We start from the raw sequence: 7,551 nt of genomic DNA, 5'->3' as shown, positions 1-7,551 counted from the left end.
GTAACAAAGTCAGTACCTGAGAATCAATTCCAGCAAGTCTAGAATAGACCCGATGCCCAGTTGGCATTATTGAATGGTGATTTAGGCCTTGGGAAAGAATAGTCTGTTTCCCAGGACAGAACTAGAATTTATTTTTTTTTAAAGCTATGTTTTCTGAAAGACAAGATTGGCTGCTGACAAGATAGCATGAAGATTTGAAAGCTTCCTGCCTAATGTGCTAAATCAGCTTCCACAAGCCCAAAGAATAGAAGGCTGAATTAGAAATGTTACAACCTATACCTAAGTAAACAGAGTAGATAACCCTCATTGGCTGTTCCAGAAAAGCAACCAGAGTTCACATTTATGCCTGTGAAACAATGCATTGTGAAAGCCATTTAAGTAATCTGACCAGTTTTATTATTTTCTTTTATTTATCCCTTAACTGTGTTTGTCTCTATCTTTTGTGTGAATTGGGACTGAAAACAAATGTTTCAGGTTTAAACCATAGACATTAATTGGCTTACCTTGTTTATTTTTTCCTTGTGTATTTAGTAAACAGCTGTCTTATGTTTGAGATTTTGTTTGTGACTGGAATTAATTATCTGTAAAATCTGGAATTAGTTATTCAAAAGTCTGGTTAGGAACCACGGGGTCTTTGATGGTTAGTTTTATTGTGATGCAAATACAGAGGCTGATTTAGTTTGGTTGCCTTCATTTCATAACACACTGTTACGGTAATTCTCCACTCTCTCTCTGTCTGCTGTGCACTCACATGGCTCAGCTTGACTCAAATTTCTCAGGGACTTCCTTGCAACTTACTAATAGAGACTATAATAAATATTTATTTCTAATTCTTAGTGAAGACACATATAAATTCCCAACTTCCCCCCCCCCCCCCCCATACTAAAACAAAATTTCATGAAAATTTCAAACCTCATGATAAATTGTCACTCACATTTGGAAATATGTTATATTTTTAAGGACAATGTGGAAAACTGAAGATATTGAACATTTGGACACTTTCTGGAATAAAAAGGATTGAGTTCCCTTAATTACTGGATCCTGTCTTTGGAAGCAACAATGCGGCCTCTGATGTTGGTCACCTTGCAGCTCTGACTGTATTTGATTTCTGTTTTAAGTTTAAATGAAACAGAAAAAAAAAACAATTGTAATTTGCAGTAAGGCTGCTAGACCTCTTTTTTTCCTGGTTGAAGTTTAGCAACCTGATAAAATCAACACCTCGATTTTGGCCTGAAAAGCTAAACTGTGACATCCATACAAAGACTTGGATTCACCTTGACTTCCAATTGAACTGAAGCTTTGTTTAAAATATCTTTCTTTGGTATATGAATTACAATTGTCATGTGTAGTCAAGTACAGGAGTACAGTGAAAGGTTTACAATATTGCCTCTCATTGCACCATCTTAGGTACAAAGTATCTAGGTATAAATTTTAGATACAAAAGGAGGGATATAGATGAAAGAAAGTAGCATAACCTTACAGTGATTCATAGTATAACTTAGAATTAAGACACAGTTAAAAGGAGAAACATTGCAGTCAGATAAACAGATTTAAGATAAACATTACATTGCATTAGGTCTGTGCAGGGGCTTCCACATGTGGTCTGACCGGTCTCATAAGCCACTGAACGCCCACATCAGATGCCAGTCCAAAAACTTTATCCACTCCACTCTGTGCAACCAGCCCACTCTGCTTCTGCTCTCAGCCACTCCACACCTCCAGCCCGCTCTGATGTGGCTCTCAGACACTCCACACCACTCCAGGTCTCCATCCCGCTTTGCTCCGGGTCTCATTTGCTCCAAGGTACATTTTCTCATCAAAACAAACTTTAATATGTTAGTAAAAATGAGAGACAGAGGAAAAAAGATACGTCCATCAGCAGTTAAATTCAACAATTCAATAAAATTCAACAAGCCCAATGGGTTATGAGAATTCATCAATATTTTCTTTATTTGCAGACCATTGGTCTATAGATTTTTCCCCCTCTTTTGCTTTTTTAAAAAAAGTCGTCAGCAGGATGTGAACGTAGAGGGTATGGTTAGTACGTTTGCAGATAACACCAAGATTGGTAATGTGGTGGACAGTGAAGAAGGTTTCCTCAGAGTACAACAGGGCCTTGATCTGATGGACTGATGGGCCAGGAATGGCAGATGGAGTTTAATTTAGATAAATATGAAGTGCTGCATTTTGGAAAGGCATATCAGGACAGGACTTATACACTTAATGATAAGGTCCTGGGAAGCTGAACAAGGAGACCTTGGAGTGCAACTTTATTGTTCCTTGAAAGTAGAGTCACAAATAGGCAGGATAGTGATGGAGATGTTTGGTATGCTTTCCTTTATTGGTCAGTGCATTGAGTATAGGTGTTGGGAGGTCATGTGGTGACTGTACAGGACATTGGTTAGTCCATTTTTGGAATACTGCATTCAATTCTGGTCTCCCTCCTATAGGAAAGATGTTGTAAATCATGAAAGGGTTCAGAAAAGATTTACAAGGATGTTGCCAGGGTTGGAGGGTTTAGCTATAGGGAGAGGCTGTACAGTCAGGGGCTATTTTCCCTGGAGTGTCGTAGGCTGAGGGGTGACCTTCTAGAAGTTTATAAAATCATGAAGGCCATAGATAGGGATAGCGGAGTGCAAAAGTAGAGGGCATACTTTTAAGGTGAGAGGGGAAATATTTAAAAAGGACATCATGGGCAGAGGGTAGTGCATGTATGGAATGAGCTGCCAGAAGAAGGGGTGGAGGCTGGTACAATTATAATATTTAAAAGGCATCTGGATGGGTATACGAATCGGAAGGATTTAGTGGGATATGGGCCAAATGCTAGAAAATGGGACGAGATTAATTGAGGATATCTGGTCAACATGGATGAGTTGCACCAAAGATTCTGTTTCCGTGCTGTACAACTGTACAGCTCTATGCCCCTCTGAGTGTTTATGTTGAGATTAAAAGGGAATATAGTTCAAATTTTAGATTGGATCTTAGGTCTTAATCAGTTTTGTCACTTCTTTAAGATTAGGTTTTGTGAAATAATAGAGTATTTTGAATTTGTTGAAGAAGCCTGGTATAAGTCTCTTACTCTGGATACCAGTACCAAAGGGAAACAATTGGCCATTTCAGTGATTGAATATTTACCTTCAATCACTTACTTATAGTTACAACTACAATTTGATATGTGGCTTTTTCCTTGCAAGCTCCTTTTTCAGACTCCAATAAGTTCCATGGGTTACTCTCACAACTTCCATCATTGCAAATTACCTGTCCCACTTTGTTTTAATAGAAACACTTTGGCCTTCAGTCTTCACCTTCATCCTCAGTTCTTCACTTACTGATCTTTGTGGAGATCTTGAGGCATTCCTCGCTTTCCATTCTTTACTATGGCTACTTGCTTCCTTTCACCTGACTACTGCCTAAATTAAAAAGAAATAACCTATTTTTCTAATCAACCTACACAATATTATTACACACATCTGGAGCAAGTGGATTTGAACATGGGCCTCTGGGTCCAGGAGTAGGGACACTACCCTGCACCACAAGAGGGCTCCTCCAGACCACTTTCTATCCCTTTCAAATTTATGAGGTGACAGACAAAAGGTTTAATCATATAGGTTAGCTCATAGTCATCAGCCATTAATGCTGCTTGTCTAGCAATTGGAATAATGTGGAGTATAGATAGAGTTAATGGTAGTTGTCTTTTCCCTAGGATGGGGGATTTCAAAAGTAGGGGGCACATTTTTAAGGTGAGAGGAGAGAGATTTTAAAAAGACAAGAAGGGCAATTATTTTCCACAGAGGGTGGTTCGTGTGTAGAATGAACTTCCTGAGGAAGTGGTGGGTGTGGGTACAACATTTAAAAGACATTTGGATAAGTACACAAATAGGAAACATTTGGAAGAATATGGGCCAAACGCAGGCAAGTGGGATTAGTTTATTTTGGGAAACTTAGTCGGCATGGACGAGTTGGACAAAAGTGTCTGTTTCCGTGCTGTAAGACTCTAATTTGAACCTTTTAGTCCTCAACGTGTGCTTTATTATGGAAAATAGTGAGTTTTTAAATTCAGCTAAGGGAATATTCTGTTTGAGATCTGCACAGACCCTCTTGTGAGGCAGTAGTAGTGTCCCTACCTCTGGACCAGGAATCCCGGGTTTAGGTTTCACCTACTCCAGAGGTGTGTAATATTATCTATGAACAGATTAATTTGAAAAATAAGTTAAATTTAAAAAGAATTTCATACATGGTTTCAGCTCTTAATGTTTGTATCCACCTGTCAAAATTACTTTATGTAACTCTTCTAAAATCAGTATAGGAGAAAGTGAGAACAGCAAATGCTGGAGATCAGAGTCAAAAAGTGTGGTGCTGGAAAAGTACAGCCGGTAAGGCAGCATCCAAGGAGCAGGACAGTTGACATTTCGAGCATCAGCTGTTCATCGACGAACAGCTTTTGCTCGAAACATCGACTCTCCTGCTCCTCGGATGCTGCCTGACTGACTGCTTTTCCAGAGCCACAATTTTTGACACTAAAGTCAGTATAGGTCATGTCCAGGATATTTCCTTAAATTTCAACACTTTTGCCTCTATGCACTTTTGCACTTATTCATATGCAACCATTGTTTTTTTTAAACAGTGCAATAATCCCTAAAAACCTCCTTGAACAGTGCTTTACTTGTTGACTTACTCTGTTTGTGCAGTGCCCAGATTATTTGACCAAATAATCTGTCAGCTATTTTCCCAAAGGACATAATGAATGCCTCCACATCCTTTTTATCAAACCTTGTCCAGACCTAAAAAATTTAAATATTTTACCGAACTTTAGATTATGACTCGGATTTACTTTATAAGACTTTGCATCAGCATCTCATGTTTCTTTTTACACAAATGTCATTGAAAGCTGATACTCATGTTTCTCTCTTTCTTTCTGTCTCCTGCCTTCCTTTCCTTTCCCTTTGCAATTGTAATTCTCGTTTTCTAATTTCCATTTCCTGTCTTTTTAATTCCATCTCCCCTTCATTATCTTTTTCTGCTTTTTAAAAAATCCTTTCTTTTGAAATTCCCTCTTCAGCTTTTTCATAACTTCTTCATGTCAAACCATAATCAAATATCACCTCATCTGATGTTTCACTACCCAGAGTACCTAATCCCTTTTGTATTTCTACTAAACCCAAATGCTGTATCAGTACTTTAACTCTATACCCCAACATAATGACAGTCTCATTGAACTGGCAAAGGCAACATTTATTGTCCATCCCAAGCAAATTACAGCAGAAACATTGTATAAATTGATGGCAGTTTTCAGCCTTTGCCAGCAATTCAAAATAATAAATAGTTCACAGTTAAAATTATAGCTAATTTATTTTGAGTACAGACTAGCAAGGTTAGATCACATGAAATACAGGGAGAAGCATCCACTTGGCTACAGAATGTCTTGAAAATAGAGGACAGAGGGTGGTGGTAGAGGGTTGATTTTTCAGACTGGAGGCCTGTGACCAGAAGTGTGCCACAAGGATCTCTGCTGAATCCACTGCTCTTAGACATTTATATAAATGATTTGGATGTGAAAATAGGAGGTATAGTTAGTAAGTTTGCAGATGACATCAAAATTGGAGATTTAGTGGACAGTGAAGAAGGTAAACTCAGATTACAAAGGGATCTTGATCAGATGAACCAATGGACCAAGGTGTGGCAGATGGAGTTTAATTAGATAAATGTGAGGTGCTGCATTTTGGAAAGACAAATCAGAGCAGGACTTATACACTTAATGAAAGCTCCTGAGGAGTGTTTCTAAACAAAGAAACCTTGGAGTGGAGTCACAGGTAGACAGGATGGTGAAGAAGGCGTTTGGTATGCTTGCCTTTATTGGTCAGAGCATTGAGTATAGGAGTTGGGAGGTCATGTCGCGGCTGTGCAGGGCATTAGTTTGGCCACTTTTGGAATATTATGTGCAATTCTGGTCTCCATCCTATAGGAAGAATATTGTGAATCTTGAAAGGGTTCAGAAAAAATTTACAAGGATGTTGTCAGGGTTGGAGGGTTTGAGCTATATGGAGAGACTGAATAGGCAAGAGTTGTTTTCCCTAAAGCATCGGAGGCTAAGGAGTGACCTTATAGAGGTTTATAAAATCTTGAAGGGCATGGATAGGGTAGATAGACAAGGTCTTTTCCCTGGGGTGGGGGAGTCGAGAACTAGAGGGCCTAGGTTTAGGGTGAGAGAGGTAAGATTTAAAAGAGACCTAATGGGCAAGATAACATATAATCCTGAAAAATAGTTTCTGAACAAAAAAATTATTTACATATAAACAGAAAATGCTGCAAAAAGTTGGTAGGCCCATGGAGACTGATGAACTTTTGAAATAGCTGCCTGGCGTATTAAAATAATCCACCAACTAATTTTCTCAAAAATACTTCAAAACATATTTGAACTTGAAGTGAGTAGCTTCTGCTCTCAAACAAACTGCTCAGAAACATAACCAACTATTCTTTGCACCATTACTTGTTTTGAAGAAGGTTCACTGGACTCAAAACGTTAATTCTACTTTCTCTCCAAAGATGTTGCCAGACCTGCTTGTTTCTTCAGCAATTTGTGTTTTTGTTTATATCACTATGTTGAACAGGATAATTTATGTGCATGCAGCTGAATATTAGCATATTTAGTAGTATGACAGAAGCCTCTTTTCAAGACAATACTCATTTGTAAAAGTGATGTCAGCATTGAATTCTTATGTGTGTGCAATACAGTTCAATTTCTTTCAGTAGAGTGGCACTCTGAGATACTTTATTATATTTACAAATTTAGATTCTATTTACAAGCTATATTTACATTTTATGGCAAAACAGTTTGCTGCAAGGAGCCCATGAATGAATAATAAATATTCCACCCTCCTAAATGTACATAGAGAGATACCTAAGAGCATTGTTTTTACATTTTCATACCGGAGCATCAAGCTCAAGCCACCCCAAGTTACTTGCATGTATTCGTTGGTACAATCATATAGCCACCCAAAAGATGACAGTAACCCGTCATCAAATCAATACCACCCAAAGGTTCTCTGTCAAAGAGAAACATCATAGGTATCTTCTCATGCTTTTCCACCCCCTTCATTTATTTATTTTCATAACAAACGGTTGATATTTGAACAATCTTATATCAACTCTTTTAAACTGGCAGTATTACGTTCAGTGTAAAATACATTTTCGTTCAGTACATTTGTGAGCAGCTGTGGTTGCATCTTTCATCTACAGTGCAAGCTTGTGAGTTCAAGACCTCCTTCAAAGCTGACACAGGTACTGAAGGAACCTGGATAAGGGGGTTAAACCGCAACAGATGTCGCTATCAGCTGGATGTAGAGAGAAAAAAAATCCCATGTCATTATTTAAAAGAACAACAGAGAAGTCAATATTTACCCCAACAGAAAGAAAACAGATGATGGCATCCCATTGTTCTTGGTGGGAATTTGCTGTGGTTCCTATGTTTACAACATTAGTGTCATGTACCGTGTTTGTGAAGAGCGCTGACTATCTGTGTTTCTGTTCCTAATCCCCGAAAACCCCATAAAC

At 38.3% G+C, this 7,551-nt stretch overlaps 1 protein-coding gene and 1 long non-coding RNA gene across 2 annotated transcripts in view; one reads left to right on the top strand and one right to left on the bottom strand.

Annotated features, from left to right (window-relative positions):
• Positions 1–930: 930 nt before the first annotated feature.
• On the bottom strand, positions 931–7,529 carry LOC140483010 (uncharacterized). The gene is made up of 2 exons (XR_011961853.1): positions 7,399–7,529; positions 931–1,812 (listed from the first exon to the last, which is right to left on the bottom strand). It is a non-coding gene; the product is annotated as an uncharacterized lncRNA (long non-coding RNA).
• The window catches only part of LOC140483009 (uncharacterized), a 36,380-nt gene continuing 36,088 nt past the window's right edge, over positions 7,260–7,551 (top strand). The window contains exon 1 of the mRNA XM_072580842.1: positions 7,260–7,278. The gene's annotated coding sequence lies outside the window, so the exon portion shown is untranslated. The remainder of the gene's footprint in view (positions 7,279–7,551) is intronic.

The sequence above is a fragment of the Chiloscyllium punctatum genome, chromosome 11 (assembly GCF_047496795.1).
Source record: "Chiloscyllium punctatum isolate Juve2018m chromosome 11, sChiPun1.3, whole genome shotgun sequence".
Lineage (NCBI taxonomy): Eukaryota > Metazoa > Chordata > Chondrichthyes > Orectolobiformes > Hemiscylliidae > Chiloscyllium > Chiloscyllium punctatum.
The sequence above is the reverse complement of the archived record's forward strand: the minus strand, read 5'-3'. Positions and strand labels throughout refer to the sequence as shown.